Source organism: Lutra lutra, chromosome 10 (genome assembly GCF_902655055.1).
Source record: "Lutra lutra chromosome 10, mLutLut1.2, whole genome shotgun sequence".
NCBI lineage: Eukaryota > Metazoa > Chordata > Mammalia > Carnivora > Mustelidae > Lutra > Lutra lutra.
The window spans coordinates 17818512-17839990 of NC_062287.1; the positions used below are offsets into that span (position 1 = coordinate 17818512).

A 21479-nucleotide genomic window follows, 5' to 3' on the forward strand; every position below is an offset into this window, starting at 1 on the left:
CATATAATAAGTACCAAGAAAATATGCACTAAATGAACCCAAGACCTAACACTTCTAGCCATTGTAAAAGTAGGAAGAGACTTTTAAAAAAATTTTTTAAAGACTTTATTTATTTATTTATTTATTTATTTGTCAGTGAGAGAGAGAGCGCGCACAGGCAGGCAGAGTGGCAGGCAGAGGGAGAAGCAGCTCCCTGCCGAGTAAGGAGTCTGATACGGTACTTGATCCAGGATGCTGGGATCATGACCCAAGCCAAAGGCAGCCACTTAACAGACTGAGCCACCCAGGTGCCCCTAAAATTTTTTTTATAAATGTTGATAATGTATGGTTAGTAGGCTGGAGGGGCTAAATGAAAATTCATTGGAAGTCTTAGTTCACAATGAAACAAGACACCTGAAGATAGGCTAATTCTCCAATAACCTAGATTACTGGAGTTGTTTAGACATTTCTTATATTTTTACTAAACTCACCTTCTGTCACTGCAACAATATCAAGCTCTTTCTGGAAAAAAAAATCTAAGGAAGTAAGCTAAAACTCCTGAATTTAAAGCCATCATCTTCGGAATTCTTTTGACCTAGACCCAGGGGAATGAAGAAGAAAGTCTGTCTTTCTTACCAGCCCCTCCCTTTGCTTCCTCTCTGGTACACTCACTCCTGCTCACTCATATTCACTCTTGTTTTCAGGTATGAGTCAGACACTTGTGTCTTGGCCTACACCTTCTTAGAAGCAAGTCTCACATTTTTCTTCTTCACTGCCATGTGCGCAGCCCCGGCTTAGTGTTGAGCACATAGTAGTACAGAAGAAATATTTGCATATAAATTATATACTAGATGGAAATATCAGGGAGGTTTCATATTGGGGGAAGACGTTATTGCTTTATACTTAGCACTTCTAATACACCTCACTACTTAGAGGATAGGTATCTCTTACATATTTCATGTATGTATTCATTCACTACCCCAGAAGCTGCTGAGAGTCTCAAAATCAGGGTAATGTCTTCCTCCTCTACATCCTCTCACAAACAGCCACTTCCAGGCTCCACCCACAGTGACTGGTGATTCACCAAAAGTGGCTACCTGACTCAGAACCAACATGATCCGTACAAAATGGCTACCTGACTCAGAACCAACATGATCCGTACAAAATGGCTACCTGACTCAGAACCAACATGATCCGTACAAAATGGCTACCTGACTCAGAACCAACGTGATCCGTACAAAATGGCTACCTGACTCAGAACCAACATGATCCAATCCATACAAAATGGCTACCTGACTCAGAACCAACATGATCTGTACAATATGGCTACCTGACTCAGAACCAACACGATCTGTACAACCCACTCTGGACCTTCCAAAGCAGTAGGGATCATGTCTCACACACACTGGCATATACTCAAGTGCCTGACACATCAAACATGCTCCATAAATATTGACTGAGGAAGGCAAGGAGGCAGTATGAATGAAAGATACCCAAAAGAAAAAAAAAAACATCCAAATGTTTCAGTGAAGCCAAATGTGTGGCAAAATAAACTAACATGCTTTTCTATTCATTCTATCTTACATTCATTCAACAAATATTTGTTGAGGGCCTAGTTTGTGCCAGCCGTTGTATGGCACCAGCGACCTGAAGATGAATTATAAAGAAGAAGGAAAAATGGGTGTGCATGGAATGTCTACTCTAGTGGGGAAGGCAGATGTGCGGAAATAATTGCACGTGTGCTGGGATTGGCACTCAGCAAGGAGAGAGTATATTCCCTCTTGTAGGGGTGCGGAGGAGGCATGAAGAAAACCGTGGATAATCAGGGAGTGACAAGGAAAGAAAAGAGAAGATGAAAAAATATTCAACAAAATTTATCTGCCCCTGCAAGCAAGGAACTTCTTATAAAGATAAGTGTACTCGGGGCATTAGTCACTTTAAGCTGATGGTTTAGCATAATGACAAAAGCTGGTATAGCAAATAGACATCTTTTATACACAGCAATATTGACACACATCCAGCCAAGAAACCCCAACATTCCCATTTGGCTGACTCATTGGACAAACTCGAATGCCTGAGCTCAAGTGTGGGCTGACCTCCTTGACCTTGACACTAACCCAGGAGCTGTGTCAGTATGTTTAAACAAATACTGGGAAGTGGTAAGCTTGTGTTTCTCTTGGTTTTCACAGAGACAGCTAATGACTTGTCCCTGGCATTCAGTATATGATTTTGTACCAGGGATTCAATCTCAGTAGGGAAGAGTGGCAGTGATAAAGGATGAGGATGACAGGCATTTGAGAAATTATCCAGAGAGAAGGACAAACACTCAAACACTAAACAAAGCTACTTGAAAAAGAGACCCAGAAATGAGTTATAATATTGACTTAGAATGCATTCAAGCTCAAGTGCAATTCCTTCCAACGTCAAGATTGGTATGAGGAAAACCAATGTGCCCTGGTATTTGGCCACAACAGTTCTTTGATCTGGCACTTAGGCATTTCTCCTGTGAGGCCTCCTGGTCTGCTTAATATCAATCATGCAGTCATAGAGCCTGACCTCCATATCTGTGAAATGGAAACTTTGCTGTTGTTGAGTAGGTAAAATGGAAGAGGACCTGGGCTTACAAGTATAGATATATGAATGATTGTCTCTCGGTGTTGGTCTGTACTGAAAAGGAATGCAAGGAAGTAAGAAAATACATCTTCAAACTGAATACTTCTTATCACCAAGAATGTCTTTTTGTTCCATTTCCCAGGATTTCCTATCTGCCTTGAGGAGGTCCATGTAGAAAAGCAGGGGCTGACAGCCAAAGGTTTCAAACCCAGTCCCATCACTTAGGTGGCTGTTCTGGGTAACTTACTTAACCTGTGCATACTCAATTTTTCCCACCTAAAACATGCTGAGTTGTTGGAGAGTAAGTAAAATTACGTGGCACCTGTAGATGCCCAATACATGTTGATTACTTTTTCACATTCCCAAATGGAAATATAAGGTAAGAACCAATCCCCTGTGTTTGCTTATATGTTCTTGTAAGACAGGGACGATTGAAGAGCTGCATATGTGGTGATGTGGGAGACACACCTGAGATACAGTTCTGAGTAATCAAAGGTAAATACAGGGTTTTGAGCTGCAATAAAGGAAAGAAGAAAGGCTGTCCTCTTGGGGGACCATTTCCTTGTTTCATTCTTTTTTGCTCCCGTGACCTCCCCATTTCTATGGTTCTCCCTCAGGATGACCTGCTTCTGGATGCCAATGCTCTAGGTTCAATCATCCTCACGAAGAAGCCAGCTGCTGCAGGCAGCTCTTCTGGCAACACAGCTATCTTTCCCCTAACTCCTCAGATGAATCTTCCCACTGGGAGGAAAGGCTCTAGAGATTTCATGCAGAACATGTCAGCCCTTACTTGGTCTCAGCCCTAAGTCCGGCAAGCCAATGTCACTGTGATTTTTGCTTAGTATTTCTTTTATGAACAGTAAGGTGGAGAGAAGGAGTCCACAAGATTCTCATGGGCTCCTATTGTACTGTGTTCTACCTGAATGGATATAATCGCAAGACTCAACAGCTAACAGACTAAATGGCAACTCACATACACTTATAAAGGCTCGCTCAAAAGACTTACACCCATATTCTCTAAAATTCCTTTTTGACATAGAAAACAGATGTAGAAGGCACTTTCTTCTAGTGGCCTATCAGTCAGCTAAGCTTCAGAAATATGTTCATAAAAATATTCATGAGGGAGGATTGCATTTTCCTTATTGACTCAATATAAGTATGATATAAATAGTATGGTATTTGTGTTATAATGAAAATATAATGTACATCCAACCATCCAACAAATATTTATTAAGTACCTTCTGTGGATTAGGCAATGAGCTAGAGCAAGAGAAGTGCACGTATAGAAGGAATTTTCCACATTCCCTTGAATAGTATCTATCAATACAGTCAGGATATACATCTCATGGGTAAACAGTGAAATCTGCTGGCATGTTTTCCTAGTACATCACATTGAGCCCTTGTGATATTTTCATAAACATAGCTTTTTCACTCTTGGTGTGTTCTCTCTTCATAAATTTTTTTGGACAATCTCAAAATAAAATTACACTTGCTTAGTATTGATTCTAAAACAAGAGACTGAGATAGGATACTGTTGGCCACAAATCCCAAGTAGAAAAGCAGCACACAATACCAGGATGACAAACGTCCTCACATAAAGCCACTCTGTCCATAGTTTTCAAAGTAAGTCATGTTTGTGGTGATCTTTAAAGAAAAAAGAATGGAGAGTGGGAATGGACAAGAGAATGCCTAGTAAAATAATTCATGTTTCCCACATGCTTCAGAGATATGAGTTCTGTGTGACTCCCACCACTACTAACCACTGTTTATGGAACAGTATACAAAGGCCAGGTATATCACAAGACATATACATATCTTCCCATTTAATTCCTACAACAGCATGAGGTAGGCGATATTTTATCGATTGTCTAAATAAAGATGTGATGCACAGAGGAGGGGCATGTCTGAGGTCGCATAGTGAGGAAATGTAGAGCCAGGGTCTAAGACAGAATCAAGAGTCTGACTCCAAAGCTTATCTTAAGTTTCTAACTTCTGGTCAAGTTCAATCTAAAATTCAAAGGGGGAAATCTAGTTGGAAGAGAATAAGTGATGCCTTCAGGATATTTCCTTCATCTACACTAGTGACTCTTACAACTTGTTGGATGGATCTCAGACTTCTCTAGAACAATTTTATGAGCACTGTAGATGCTTTCCCTAGAAAGGGGGTTATATATGTTCACAGTTTTTGTGTGTATATGCCATTCTGGGGGATTTCCAGGCTCCTCAAAACTATGTCTAAAAGCCTGTGCCATGAAAGTTGCAGGATCTGACAGGGATAGAGTGGGTAGAAATGTCTCCTTGGCCAAACCAACCAGGTTGTACGAACTCTATAGTGTAAGCAATTCTTTACAAGCACAAAATTCACCCCCAAAGGAGGCTAATTACGATAGATCAAGACCCCAAATTATAAAGATATTCACAAAGAACACATAACCCGATTCTTGCTGGACCTGTGAGTGGGAATGAGTCAGCAGCAGCATCCAAGGGAGTAGGGGAGAAAGTTGCTACAATGAATGTCAACTCTGCAGCTGGGCTGGACCCCTCGGTCATGACCTTGAGGCTCAAGGAATTGGCTCAAACAGTTCTGAACTGAGTAGCCATCTCACAGACAGCCCACAGCCCAGCAGGATGTCTCTCTCTAACTCTGCCATCATGACACTGCCATCTGCAGCGACTGAGCTGTGATTTCTCGAGACCAAATTTATCACGCCCGAGATTCCATTCTTACATAAGAATCACCTGTCGCTCGTGTGTAAGTTTCAGCACCAACTGAGCCAAGGGTAATCGAGACTTAAAAGGAAGGGGCTGAATAAATATCAACCAGATTTCCTCTCTCTGGGGCCAAATTTTGAAAAATTTTTGTGCCCTCATGCGCCCCTCATAGGAGATGGTCATTTTTCTACTTTCAGGCCTCATCGCTACTGTCAGGGGAAGGATGCTCTAAGAGCCCCCTGGCAATCTGTCTTCTTAGAGGTTCTCTTCAAGGTCTGACCTCAGTTTGCTTCAGCTTCTGTCGAGCCTCACGAGTTTCAGCCTGCCCTCATCATCGGCTAAATTAACCATAAAGCAAAGACTTGACTCACATTACAGAGGCCTGAAAGAAATCAGTAGAAGCGCGGAGCTACACATCACTGTAACAGAGGCCGTTGGCCTAGGAAGAAGTACGGGAATGGCCCTCATATTTATATAGCACTTGGGGAATCTAGAAGATTCCTTTAGCCTGAGACCTTGCAGGGGAGCTTCAAGTGTGTTGTCAGAGGGCAAAGAAAATGCCATTTGAAAGTGATAGAAGGAACCAGAGTTGTTTAAAGAGTAGTGGGGTTGGGACTGCAGGATGTAACAATGCCTAGGAGGGCAGGGCCTAGGGCAGAGGGCATCTCCTAAACTATTAAAAAAAAAAAAAAAGCCAGGAAAATTACCTACAGCTCTATTTGGTGAGATGTGAAAAAATTAAATTCAGACTAAGAAATATCTTGGGAAGGTTTGAATCTGTGACCCTGGGCAAATCGGTCCCTCCTCTGGGTTTCCATTTGTGAAACGGAGGAGCGGAATGAAGGCTTCTTCCTGTACTCGCCTGCCATGACGGGAGGTAGAAGAAAAGGCCTTTGAAGCCAACATAATTCCTCCTCTGTCCAGGGCAATGTAAACAACAATAACTCCAACAGCCTTCAGCCCTGCTTTTGAAAGAGTTCTTTGCTGTCTGAGAGGTAAAGTAGCTCATTCCTTGGGGAAAAGTTGAATGTGGCATGGTGGACCATGCCCTTTTCACTCCGGTTTCATTATGTAATTCTGAATTAGGACAAACACATAGAACATTCAGTATAAGTTAACAAGGTCTTACTGAGTGTCCTCCTTGCACCCAAGGCTGCAGTTAAGCCCTCAGGGATAGAGAAAAATCGAGTGACTTGTCCAGGGTCTTTGGAGTGTCTGAAGATTTTCTCAGAGGGTCACGTCCTATTTTAAGGCAAGCAGAAAAAAAGGTGTTCTATTTTTAAAGTCTAATTTTTTAAAAGATTTTATTTATTTATTTGACAGTGATCACAAGTAGGCAGAGAGGCAGGCAGAGAGAGAGGAAGGGAAGCAGGCTCCCCGATGAGCAGAGAGTCTGATGCGGGGCTTGATTCCAGGACCCTGAGATCATGACCTGAGCCGAAAGCAGAGGCTTAACCCACTGAGTCACCCACGTGCCCCTAAAGTCTAATTTTTAAAATAAATACCACTTCTTTTTTTTAATAGAGGCAACTGAGTTGGACCAGACTTACTCTTTTTTATGCCTTTACTAATTAATACGTGCTATTTATGCCTTCGTTATCTTGTTATGCATGTCTACAAGAAGCCTCACTTTGGCATTTCTAGGTCTTATACTGGCTTGAATTCTGGCTGGATGCCTCTAGGTAAAACACAAAAGTCAGTGGAGGGGTGGGGGCGTGGGAGGTTGGGTGAGCCTGGTGGTGGGTATTACGGAGGACACGGACTGCATGGAGCGCACTGGGTGTGGCGCATAAACAATGAATGCTGGAACACTAAAAATAAATAAATAAATGATCTTTTAAAAAAAACCTCAATGAAAACATTTGAATTTTCAAGCAAATGCACACTTGTACATTTTGAAGTTCCACTCAAGTACAATGTATATGTTATGAAAAAAACATAAATGAATCATTTTTTTGGAGACTAATTCCCCTGTGTGCACACTGGGTAATATTTTTTCACATCTATTGAACACGGTGCCCCTCAGGCTGATTCCTGGCAATGGAGTGTTATCCTTTGGTGTATACTCATTTTGCAGGTCCCAGGTAGATGGTCAGTTATACTGTTTTTCCCACACTATTTTGTTTTTCTCACACTATTTTGTTTTTCTTTGAAGTTTTCTAGGACAAATCACTAATCACTGTATTTCAAAAATACGCCTTCAGTGCAAAACAGAACTTTTCAGTAAAAATATTTCAAATGAGGTCTTTCGGATGCAAATTATCTTTGTCATGACCTGGAAGTACTTGTCTTAACTGTTCCCGTATGGGTATGCTTGTTGTGTGCCTTTAGTTGCATGGATTTAAACATACAAGAGTCCATGAATGGATGTTGCCGGCCACATTACATACATCTAAGCAGTTTATACAATGATGCACCAAGAATGAAAGTGTGATACTCTTAACTTGAGAAGTGATATACTATATTATTGCCATGTTTTTCTTTCAATAACCCAAAGCACTACTTCGGGACCCCAGGTGTTCAGAATTGAGTTGATTATACTCTTCTGTCCATGAAATGTCAAAGCACCTTTATATCCACTGTTCTTACGGTGAACATGATGAGCTGGGAGGCAAATATTTAAGGCATGAACCATCCCAGTTTTCATGGGACTAAAGAGCTTCCCAGGACATGGCACTTGCCATGGGAAAGCCTCTGCAAATAGCATACAAACTGGTCATTCTGTGGATGTTATAATCATCATTTGTAATTGGGGAAACTGAGGCACAGAACAGCTAAGCGCTTTGCTCAGTCTACCCAGACAACTGCAGAGATGCAGGACTCGGTCCTCTGTATTCCAGCGAGAACACATTCACAAGCAGACATGTCTCTGCTGTCTCCTCTACATCCTACTCTCACCAGGAATGGTAAGAAAACTAAGGTCATCTTTTGCCTTTTTTGTGTGCGCTACCATCCCAAACGTCCTAGGCTGAGATGCTGTGGGTACCAGCGTACCAAGCCCTTTGTGAATTTCCCACATTATTCAAGAGGAGCAACATCGTCATTTGTGTCTTGAAGAGAATGACAGAGAGTCAGAAGTTATAAATATCACAATTCTTAAGGGCAGAGCAAATACTAGTGTGAGTTTTGTCTGCCCCATAAGCCTCCTTTTAGGACCACCAACTCTCTCTGGTCCTGACTGGGCCATATGTGTAATTTCATGAGACAAATCAGCTTCAGTAAACCTTAGGAAAGAATGGCCCAGTGGCCCCTTTGGAACCACAACATGGTACTAGCTACCATTTACTGAGGGCTCACAGTGTGCGCTGGGCACTGTGCTTAAAGCCTTGCCTGGATGTGATCCATTCAGCCTTACACTAATTCCACGCTGTAGTGATGAACATCCCCATTGGACAGATAAGAAAAATGAGTCTGAGAAAGTTTAAGTGACTCATCCAATGTCACACAGCTGATAAAGGTTGGAAGTTGGATTTACACCCAGGCAGTCTGATCCTAAATCTGGTGTTTTGAGCCATCCACCTACCACTTTGTATTTTTTATTTTTTTTTATTTTTTTCAGCATAACAGTATTCATTATTTTTGCACCACACCCAGTGCTCCATGCAATCCGTGCCCTCTACAATACCCACCACCTGGTGCCCCCAACCTCCCACCCCCCACCCTTTCAAAATTCTCAGATCGTTTTTCAGAGTCCATAGTCTCTCATGGTTCACCTCCCCTTCCAATTTCCCTCAACTCCCTTCTCCTCTCCATCTCCCCTTGTCCTCCATGCTATTTGTTATGCTCCACAAGTAAGTGAAACCATATGATAATTGACTCTCTCTGCTTGACTTATTTCACTCAGCATAATCTCTTCCAGTCCCGTCCATGTTGCTACAAAACTTGCACTTACCACTTTGAATACCAGAGCTGAACAGCCCAGCTGCCGATGTTCAGTCCCTCAGATAGCGCTTGGCTAGGGCAGACCTAACACTAGCCTAGCTACCCATTCTGCAGATGCACAGAAAGTATGTCTGTCTGCCTATTTAGGTCAAAGGGCAAGAGGGATTTTTAAAGATTTTTAAAATTTATTCCAGAGAGAGAGTTCTTGAGCAAGGGGGAGGAGCAGTGGGAAAAAGACAAGCAGATTCCTCACTGAATACAGAGCCTGACATGGGGCTCAATCCTAGGACCCTAAAATCATGATCTGAGCTAAAATCAAGAGTCAGACACTCAACAGACTGAGCCACCCAAGCACCTGTTTGTTTGTTGGTTTTTTTTTTAAGATTTTATTTATTTGCTTGAGGGAGAAGGAGAGAGTGAGCAGGGGGAGGCGCAGAGAGAGGGGGACAAGCAGACTCTGCGCTGAGTGCAGAGCCTGACCCAGGGCTTGATCTCACAACCCTGAGATCATGACCTGAGCCAGAATCAAGAGTTGGATGCTTAACTGAGCCACCAGGTGTCTCAAGGCCTGAGGCTTTCTGATCATAGGTATTAAAAGATCTGAAAGAAGAGATTTTAATCTGTTGATTAATTCCAGAGTGAGCTAAATTGACCTGCCAAGCTTCTGTTACTTCTTCAGTACCTCTATTTCTCTCTCTCTGAAAAATATAATCAACACGGCCTGGGCTTCTTTGAGAAATGAACTGGGTAAAATAATGGGAATGCACTATGCAAACTGTAAAGTGCTTTATACAATTATCCCATATGTTGAGAAGCTTCCAAAATAGCAATTTCTTCCAATGCCCTTGCAAAGCAAATGAGACACAGCTGCTAGAAAGCTCTGCAAAGAGACAGAAATCCAGCTCTCTTAAACATTCAAGGGGGAAAACACACACCGTAAAATTACCCTAAAGATGAATTTTACAAGAACCACGGAAGTGTCATCAAGTTTTTCTATGGGTAATTCTAAAAGGGTACCAGCATTGCAAAGATCAAACATGGCAGTTCCTCCACAGAAACCTGGGGAAACACAGGACTTGAATGGCAATTGCATAATAGTTAGAAATATAAATGATACTCACGTGAGCAGAAGCGAGGAAGCCAAGTTTACTGGCTCTTCTCCATCTTTTCCAAGACAAGTCTGTTGGAGGAAAAAAAAAAAAGAGAACTTGCTCTAAACTAAATGAGGACTTATAAAAAAAGAAACAAGGAAAGCAACATGGAATGAGGTGTTCATAGAATGCCACGGAGCCTGGAGGGTGACAGGGCGCTTGCCAAAGGGCAACAACAATTCAAAGAGTTGGTGGAAAGAACTCGAATACAGTCAGCATTCCTGGTCGTCTCAGAGCAAGAGGACACCGCTAAAGAAAATGTTCCACAATGAATCTGGGGGGGCTGGGATTTGGTGGACCTTGCTTGGGGGTGGAGAACTCAGGGATGAGTCACAGAGTGCTCAGATGAAATGGATGAAAGCTGGAGGAAGCCGGGTTGGGTCTCTGCTCTCTTCCTCTTTCTCTTCCTCTCTCTTGAGAGATTTCAGGCCTTCTGCAATCAGCCAAAGGGGGCAAGAGAGCTGGCCCTTGGGCATGAGAAACAGCCAAGCAAGCCTCACATGTGGCATAATGTATAGAAGCCATACACCATATAAGCAAGTCCTGAGATGGGGATGGGGAGGAGGGAAGTCTTTCGTGGGACCCTGATATGCTCAAGAGAAATCAGCAGTGCAGACGCCTGTCTCCCCCAGGGGAAGAGCCCCTAGGTTATCAGAGAAGCAGGCTAAGCAGATTTTTTAGATTCTTTGGAGGAAAAGAAAGTCACAGTTCCTCTTAGTAAGTAATTTCTATCTTTATCAACCCTTTTAGCCATTAAGCTCTGTGTTTCAATTAACAGCATCTTCTCCTGTTCTCAACTGTCCTCAACTGGTCTTTGCAGACATGAATGAGCATTTTATTTTCCTACTGAAAGTATAAATCTGTCATATGGTTATACATAGTTACTCTCTTACTAAACTCATGTTGGAAACCCAGGCAGTTCTCCCACCCCTTCCCAGATGAGAACTTTGCATCTCCCACCTAGGTTATAGAAAGGAAAAAAAACAAAAACAAAAACAAAAACACCATTTTGATGCTCTGGCATCATTTTTCCTATTCTAGGTGGCTAACTATAGGTCGAGCAGAGAGCTTATATTTTCACATACTAAGAAAAAAAAATGTTAAAGGGTTGAGAAGTGGAGAGTTGATACTTCTATATTTACTTTTTTTCAAAACGCTGACATTGATTTCTTTTTTGTTCTGGAATAAATTCAAGTGTAAAATGTTATGTTGTATATATTCATTATTTAATGAATTTATTGAATTTACATAATATTCATGAACTAAATATTATATTTGTAAGTTGTTCTGCCAGCCAAACTGTTCTCCTTCATTCATAAATGGAGCTTCTCAGTATTCAACAACTGATTACCATGAATGAGGGGAATGTTACATCTTTAGAATTCTCCCAAAAGCTGTTAAAACCAAACTACTACCATTTGGTTTTCTTCTTAAAAATAGAAAGTTATTGTTCTTGATTTTTCTTTGTTCTGAATAGAAAATCTTTAAAATTAGGTAGGGTTTTCTTTTTTGTTGTTGCTTTTTTGGTTTTTTTTTTTTTTTTTTCATTGTGGCATTCCTGTAGGAAGAGAGAGGGATCGTTCTTTTTTTCCATCAACCAGAACAACACTAGTTTGAAGCACAGCCAGGTTCTAAAGAAACTATATTACAGCTTTCAGGAATGGGAAGAGCTTTTTCTCTCATGGGACAAAAGGTGAGATTTTTCCTATTGTCTTCAAGCTCTGTTAATATCAAAGCGTAAGTCCTTTCCACATACATGTCCAGAACTGTAAGCTGAATCCCATGATAGACAGCCAAGTGCGAGGACTCCTTGATTCTGACCAAGCCAGCAACATGCACTTGAATTTGAGTTGTATTTAGATGAGCAAGTCGATGGTAGAATAGTAGTAGAAAGACGACCGTGGACTTAGAAGTCCAATCACATCGTGATCTTGGTAAGGATTTTGCTCTTTCACGGGCAGCTTGGCATTTTAATTTACTTGGCAATTTGCAGACTTGCCTATTGTAGCATTTCATGTCTCCCCAATTCACTTTCCTCCTCTACACAATTAGCACAACTTACTGTGCAGGTCTATCATAAGGATCAAATAAAATGTATATTTCAGATGCTTGCTATCGTGCCTTGCACGTAATGCTCAGTGATTGTTTCTTGTGATTGGGTCCTTATATGCTTCCACTGCTAAACACCGGTCCCCAATAAAGTAATGCGGCACTACAGTAACCTTCCGCCACCACCTTCCCCTAAAAAATACACAGCCAACTGGGAATATTCCCCTAATTTTGACAATTTTATCTTACATTTGTTAAGGAACCACATCACCTTATACCTACTACATAATTTATTGGACCCTTACCATGAACAATGTGCTGTAAGAAACATTTTACATGGGCAATCTCATTTCACTTCCCCTACAATCCTTAGTTCAATGCTATGGTTACTCTTGTTTCTTTCAAACATACTTGGTTCAGCAATGAAGAACCCCCACTAAGTATTTTTTTAAACGTGTTTTATTATAATTGCAAAACATTTATGCAATGCCTTCAGAATTGAGTTTTGTAAATTTTGTTCAAGCAAAGCAGTAAGATATAATTTATAATTTCAATCCTTCAGAAAGTGTTATATATATATATATTTTTTTTTCACCCCAGAGAGGAAACATAATTTAGATTAAAGGGTCTTCTATCTCTCTCTTTTTAATCATATGTATTCTTCCTATCTTTGATTAAGTTTAAGACCTTATCTTAAATAAGTATGGCCAAAACTCTTATTAATACCTGTTTAAGAACTGCAGCCAATGTCTTCAAAGTGCCAAATGGTAACTGACAAGATGGTAGAGGTCAGCCATCTTGTTGAAATGAAGAGCAAGAGATCACTGTAGGAGAATTCCCACGGAAATCACCCCACCCACATTCACCATCAAAAAAATATTATGGACATTCATGCACACTGAACTGTCAAATAAAAAATGTTCTACACAAACACCCCTAATTTTGAACAATTTTGAAGATTAATGGGACAATGAAAAATGCCTGCTTGATACTGAGACATTTAGAAGAAAAGAAGGGTTCCCTCATAGAACAGACATTACATTTCTATTTTCAAACCTCAGTCAGTTCAGTTCATTTAAGAAAACTCCTAAAAGAAACATTTATTGCATACTTCTTATATTGTGTTTGGCTTTGTTTTATTTTTTGAATAAATATTTGTAGAGGCATATATTTGGGCTTTATTTTCTTTTGAATAATTTTATGAGATAATGTTGCTTCTTCTTGGGAGAAAACTGAGGCAGTCGAAAGGGATTTTGCATAGGGTCTCAACACTCCACCTTCCTCTCCCACCAGCATTAGTGCCCCTCAACATCCCCAATCCTGTGGATTAAAGTATCTGATTTCTCTCTGAGACCAAATCTTCTGCTTGGATACTAGATGTTATGGCCATTTGCCAGCCCAACAAAATTGCTCAAGGAATTCTTCCTGTATTTCCTGAAACATTAATCTGTCCCTGTCTACTGGATCATTTCTAGCAGTGCACCATATTGTTATTTCTCCCAACTCCAAACCAATACAAACACCACCACCACAACCAAACCCTCAGCTGACCTCACTTTCTCCACCTGTTTTTGCTCCATTTCTCTGCTTCCCATAGCAGGAACCTCAAGAGCCAACTTCCCTCACTATTTCCAATTCTTCTTCTAGCATTGTCTTTTAAATCAGGCTTTAACCATTACTGCTGTACCAGATATGTTCTCATTAAGGTCACTGATAATCTCTAGTTGTGAAATTCAGTGGTAGCTTTTCAATCTTCCTCTTACTTGATGGATTATCAGCATTCGACAGACACTATTTTTCATTCTCCTCTACTTGATACATTTCCTTCTTTTGGTTTTTAGAACATTATACCCCCTACTTTTCCTCCTACTTTGATGGCCATTCTGTCTCCATCTCTCCTTGTGATTCCTTTTTTGATCTCTTAATGCTGGAGACCCCCAGGCTTCAGTCCTGGCCTTCACTATTTTATCCATACCCATTCACTGATAATCTCATTGAGCCTCACAGCTTTTAGTATCAACATGCTGACAACTCCATCTGCAGCCCAGATGTACTCAGTATATTCTCACAAGCCCCACATACACATGGTCAACAACCATTTTGACTTGGCAAACTCACTACATCCAAAACCCAAATCCCAGTATTCCCCGCAGGCCTGTTTTTTGCAGCCTTTTACATCTCAATTGATAGCAATTTCATCTTTCTTGTCCCTTAGGCCAAAACCTTGATTACTTTCTCTCTAACACTGCATATCCAATCTGTCATGAAGTCCTGCTGAACTCTACTTTCAGAAATATATGCAGAATTGAACTACGCATCACCTCTACTGACCAATCTGTGGCTCAAGCCACATTATTTCTGCTTGGGTTACTGGCATTGTCTCATTCTCTTCGTGTCTATCCTTGCCTTGCTCAGTCTATTCTAAATACAACATTCAGACAGATCCTTCTTTGAAAGTCAATACCTCACAGTGATTCCCATTTCACTCAGATGAAAGCCAATGTCTTTTCCAGTGACCTACAAAGCCTTGCTTATATGGTCTTGACTTTGCTTCTGTTACCTCTCAGATCTACTACTACTCTCCCTTCACACATTTTGCTTCAGCCTCACTGGCCTCTTTGCTATTCTGTAAGTATGTCAGGCAAGCTTCTGCCTTTTGGCCTTTGAATCGGCAATTCTCTTTGTCTGTCACAGTGTTACCCAGATATATACGTGCTTGTAGTGTTACCTGGAGGACCTTTGCTCAAGTGTACACACAGCCCTCTCCTGATAGCCCCTGAAGTCCTAAACCTTGGTAGACTGTAGGCTCTGCAAGGGCAGGAATTTGTAGGTGGTCTTGGTCATGCCTGTTCCTAGGCATCCAGAATAGTGGTTGGCATATAGTCAGTCAATGGGTGTTAAATTGCACTGAACTGAATTGAATGAAATAGGCTCTAGGAAAATAATCTGAATTGATGACATTATGCCTGTCTGAAATAAGTACATGACTTAAAATCACTTGATAGAGGATTACTGTCTAGCATCTAATTAGATCATAAAGCAAGAGGCAAGGACACTGGGATAACATGGTCCATTTGTTGGTAAAGAATATGGAACCAAAAATGACAATATGGGGGAAAATGCAGACAAATTGTCCCTCTTTTGCTTTTGAAGATTCAGGCAATATTTTCAGATGACTCAAGAAGTAGTTTGGAAAAGACCAAAATAATGGGTTCTACAAAATCATGAAGGAGCTGAATGTTCAACTTGAAACAACAACAACAAGACAATTCTGGGTTTCTTTCTCCAATATTTATTGTAGTTCTATACAGACACTCTGACCTATCGACGTCTGCCTGTGGTTTGTGCTATTGATGGTTATCTAGGTCCCATTTTATGAAAGTAGTCTCAGAAAAGAGCAGTGGTCCAAGGAATATTTATTTTTACCAGTCTCAACAATCTTCAGGTAGCACAGTGTTCTCAGCACGTGGTCCCTGGACCTTCAGCATCAGCACCACCCGGGAGCTTGTTAGAATTGCAAATTGTGGAAACCCACCCCACCCCAGCTCTACTTATTTAGAAATTTGAGAGGCGCATCCAGCTATCTGTGATTTAATAAGTCCTCCAGGAGGTTAGGTGTGCCTAGATGGCTCAGTTGGCTAAGTGTCCAACTCTTGGTTTTGGCTCAGGTCATGATCTCAGGGTCATGAGATGGAGCCCTGGGTCAGGCTCGACAGTCAGCAAGGAGTGTGCTTGAGATTCTTTCCCCCTCCTTCTCCCTCATCCTCTGCTCCTCCCCTGCTCACTCGTGCTCTTTCTTTCTCTAAAATGAATAAAATCCCTTAAAAAGAAAAAACAAGTCCTCTAAGTAATGATAATGCCTACTCAAGTTTGAGAACCACTGAGAAAACGACATGAGAGAAATCATCAGAATTGTTCCTTTACAAGTTGATGATGACTCCCCCAGTAAAAGAACATTAGAATGTAGATCTTTTTCATTGATAAATGCAATAAATTCCTAGGTCATCCAGCACCCAACAATGAGTCAGTGGACTTTCCTCTTGCACTAACCTTTATGAAATACTCTTTCTGGGCATTCTGCCTCAGATTAATGAGAAAGTAGTAGGCTGCTCACATATTCCAGAAACCTGATTTAATGATTTCACAATGCTCTGAGCCACTGGATTCCTGGCTCTTCCTGTTAAGATTTATGAACCCAAATTGTAGCAAACCACATCTCAGTATATCTTCAAGTTGACAATTCCATTCCAACAATAAAGATGATCTAAGCAGATTGTGAATTAAGGAAAAAAACAGATATGGAGGGTCGTAGGAATTTATCCAAAAGTGATGTACTCATTTAAAATACTGATCCCCAAGTAGGTCACCAAGAACCCTTTGGTTTGAGTGTTCACACAAGGGCCATCAGTTTGTAAGTTATTTACTTAAGGATTAAACTCCACCTGGTCTGTGAAGTTTAACACAAATATTGTGTAAGGCCCAATTTCCTGGAACTCTCACATTCCCATTGGTCTTTCAAAAGTAGACAGAAATCCCATTTTATAGAGGATGTAATAAGCTCAGTGACCTATCTGAGGACATACTGTTATGGACAAAGTCTAGACTGAGTTTCAGATTTCTTGGATTTTCTTATAACTGTCAGTTCAGGTTAAGAACTATGGATGAAGTGCCTGCTCTATGCCAGGACATGGATTAGGAGATGGGGATACAAAATTTCTGACACAGATCCTGCCTTTGAAGAGCTCAATATGAAAGACCCTGTCTCCCTGATCATATAATACTCACCTTTGTAAGTTCTAGAAAAGTCAATGAAATACGTGGTAAAGATGGCTGATTTCAGCACACACACACACACACACACACACACACACACATCTGTAGAAGTAGCAAGTTTTTCATCACGAGGTGTCCCAAGGTCCTCGCACTGATCACGCAACACTCAGCTGAGGCGCCATGAGACATCTTGATGAAGAGCTTAAAAGTGCCCTGTCATGTCTGGTTAATACTTCATACCCAGAACAAAATGCGGAGATGCCACGTGAAAAAAATGATAAGCTTGCAGAAAGGAAGTGAAAACTGGAGCTCACGGTCGGTCAGAGAAGACTAAAAGCTCTCTATGAACAAATCACACTCTGCAATTAAAAAATATCATGATGTTCAGATGTTCCAGACAAAGACCTGTTAGAATGGATATGCACTCTTGCCATTATTCTCTTCATTTTCTGAGTATGAGGTTAAGTTTGAGGGTCTATATTGTTCAAAACCCTAGTACCTCTGCTTTGATAAATAAACGCTCAGACGAAGTCGATAAACTCACGTGATTTGGAGACCGAAGCTCAGACCTCCATTTTGCCACTTTCTATGTCTACAACTAAAAGCAAGATTTGGGGATCGAGGGAAAAAGAAGATTTTGAGATTGGGCGGGGGGGCACTGAGCAAATAAGAGAACCTTAGACAGGGTTTCTTGAGAAAGTTAAAGCTTTTCATAAAGTATAAGAAGCTTTATAAACCTGAGACCATATTAATCTATTCAGTTGACATTTTATTTAAGCACCTATAATGAATTTTGAGTGGCAATAGGTCCTAGGGTACCCTAGTGAATATAACACTTTGGTGTTTTTTATTCTATTATTAGAATATCTGGGGAACACCCTCAGAATAGTAACCTCAAATGACCTGATGTATGCAACAACTGGACTTAAGGGAGCTTTTCAAATGAATTTGCTTGATTGGAAAAATAAAAGGACTAAGGGATAAGCTCTAATAACTTTTTTAAAAAGTTTACAATGTCACTTTAAGATGAACTTAGGTCAGCCAATATGAAAGCAAGAAAAGAAGAGTTAGCTTCAAGTTATATAGAAGGAAAGAAAAATGGTTTGGGGGAAAGATTAGGAAGAAAGAACTTTTTAGAAAACAGTAGGGCTGGTGATGGAATTCTTCTGCTATTCTGCTAAAGGTATCTGGAAAGTGATTAGCTAATTCTCTCTTGATGGGTTTAAAGAAACAAATACAAGTGGGGTGCTAGCACAGTCATTTTTTTTGAAGTTCCACTTCTAGAATTCTGTGAATGGTAACTAGGTGGATTAAAAGACTTTTCTTCTTTATCCCTTATTTGGCTGATAAGTCTTGTTCCAGATTTGGAAACTCATAGACATTGCTATGAAATGTATCATAGACCATGACTAACTATGAAAAGGACAAGTGTGTAAATTGCCTTACCAGTGAAAAATCCTCTGCCTGTCCTCTCCTTTTTTTGGGACAAAAATTCAGTTTTTTCTCTCTGATTCATATCCTGAGGAAATCAAATCACAAGATGGCTATGTTCAATAAAAAATATCTCCAACCCCTACACTTTGAGAATCTAAGCTCTTTTTAATCCAGATGTTCATGATCCTTCCAAGAAAGCCTTTTCTTCAGAAGAACGTGGTGCCATTTCAGATAGCTAAAAGAGTCAGAACGTCATTCATATGAGAAAGTTGCACAATAATTTCCTTTATCCTCTAACAGGTCTAGACAGTGTCTGCCAATGGCAGCCCACTCGTGTTGGGTATACTAGGCACGTTTCTAAAGTAACAGTTGACAATAATTGAATTTTTACTAGGTATGGAGTCTCATTCTAAGTTTTACATGCGTTTTTTCATTGAATCCATTTAATTCAAACTACTTTAGGAGAGAAATCCTATGACAGACCCCACTTCACAGATGAGGGAAATGAGCCTTAAAGAGGTTAACTTGTTCAAGATGATGGCACAACACAGAAATGAGATTCAAACCCAGACCAGTAGGACACCAGAACATAAACTAGTGATTACTCGCCTCATGTAGTCCTTGAAAAAAATATAGTATCTCCATTATGTAGAAGAAAATGGAACCTCAGGGTGCCTGGTTGGCTCAATTGATATAGCATCCAACTCTTGGTTTCGGCTCAGGTCATGATCTCAGGGTCATGAGATCGAGCCCTGGGTCAGTCTCCACACTCAGCACAACGTCTGCTTGAGATTCTTTCCCCGCTCCCTTGCCCTCCCCTCCCCCGCTCTTCCCCTTGTTCACATGCTGTTTCTCTCTCTCTCTTTAAAATAAATAAATAAAATCTTTAAGGAAAAAAAAAAGAAAATGGAATCTCAGAGAAGATAAGTAACTTGGTAAAGAACATACATACTGCCCATGCTTCTTTGGTCTGGGATTGGACTCGGGTCGGTTGGACTCCAACATTCACGTTCTAGACATACAGACATTAAACCCACATTCACTCCATGCAAAGTATTCTTAAATCCATTCAAATACCTAAGTGTCAACTCTGTACAGAGCACTGCACATGAGATTTTGAAGACAATATGAAAGATTTAAATATATTGTCCCTACCTCTGATAAACTTTAAATTCTATTGGCAGAAAAGATACACCGATGAATGGAATGAGGTCAGCTCCAAAGCCCTGTGTCATCATAGGTAAAATCACGTCCTATGAACTGAATAAATCTGAAGAAATGCAGGGGAAATCAGTGATAAGAGAAGAAAGCTGGCATAAAAACCTCTGGGAGGACGAATAAAACAAAACGTGTGTTGAGGGGAGTGGATCCCACTGTCTAGTATCTTCCTGACAGTTTTGTGGGTAGCAAAAAAGGCAATGCTTTGGAGAGGTTATGGAAAGAAAACACAGTCTTAGCACTTTTTAGAAACAGTCTTTTAAAGATACAGCTCACGGGACACTTGTGTGGCTCAGTTGTTAGACATCTGCCTTTGGCTCTCAGGTCATGATCCCAGGGTCTTAGGATCGAGTCCCACATCAGGCTCCCTGCTCGGTGGGGAGCCTGCTTCTCCCTCTGCTGCCGCTCCTCCTGCTCGTGCTCTCCCCCGACCCATCAAATAAATAAAGAAAATCTTAAAAAAAAAAAAGATTAAAAAAATAAAGATACCGCTCACAGTCACAGAGCAATGGAAAGACTGAAGGAGAGGAAATGATTTTTCTGTGATTACGGCTAAAACTACTGGCTAGTACTCTGTCTCTGGCAAGTAGGTTTCCATTGGGTCCCATCAAATACAAGCTATAATAGTTTGTATTATAGTCACACCCAGACTCATTCTTTACAAAGAAAAGAAATAGAGCAGAGAGGAGGGAGAAGAAGCATCAACCTCAACATTTTCAATGGATTTTCCATGAGCGCTATCCAATCTAATGGAAAAGAAGAAAAACTTTTTTTTTTTCTGAATTAAACTTGGAAATGGGGCTTTATTGGATGAATGGACTTGAAGACCACTTATTGTAGCCTCCCTTCCTAGAAACCTCTAATTTAATAAAGAATGGGATATTTAAGAGAACCATTGGGATTGAAACTTCTCTAAGAACAGCATTTTCCAAATTGTACAGTGGAGGAACAAGAGGTACTCAAGAAGCTAATGAGTATTACTAAGTAAAACAATCTTCTAGTTAAATAACTCTGGGAAAGCAGAGTTTAGTTTTTTTTGGAGCCTTTGCTATGTTAATATGCATTTTGTATCTCCAGTGGGGATATAGTTAAAATTTCTCAACTTGTCTGACTAAAGAACTACCTTGCTATTTGGTGGAACTTGTGTTAACATCTCATGGACCTAGTGTTCCAAGGAAGGAGCCAGGTTCTCCTTCCTCAGGTAAGTTTTAGAAAGGCAGCCGTCACAAGAGTGAGGTCCAGGTAGATCAAACCCAGAGAGAGGACTACCAACTCACCATGTCTTCGACCCCATGAGTCTCCACATCCAGGTTCTGTGTGCTATTCACTGAATGAGAATGAGTGACAAATCTCTAATGCCTTATCCCATGCTTCTCAGGGCCACCATCACAGAAACATAGTAAAGCATTAGAGTCATCCTTTCCAGTAAGGATCAGCTCAGAGTTAGCACTGGTGGTAGACGTGGACGACAAGGCAAACATTTCTTTCCACACACTAGGCAAGAGCTCTGGAGAACTGAAGGAATGCATGGCGTAAAGATTATTCACTGATTTGCCTGAACATACTGAATCAACTAAATTTTAGTATTTCACCAATAATCATTGAGATACACCCAAAGAGTTCAGATCCCTTCAGTGGGTCATTCTGTATCTGTTGGATGGACTTAGC

General features: G+C 40.7%; 1 long non-coding RNA gene across 1 annotated transcript in view; it reads right to left on the minus strand.

Annotated features, from left to right (window-relative positions):
* LOC125078272 (uncharacterized) overlaps window positions 1-21479 on the minus strand; it is a 153881-nt gene that overhangs the window by 17226 nt on the left and 115176 nt on the right. The window contains exon 5 of the long non-coding RNA XR_007120843.1: window positions 10308-10366. This is a non-coding gene — a long non-coding RNA (uncharacterized LOC125078272). The remainder of the gene's footprint in view (window positions 1-10307; window positions 10367-21479) is intronic.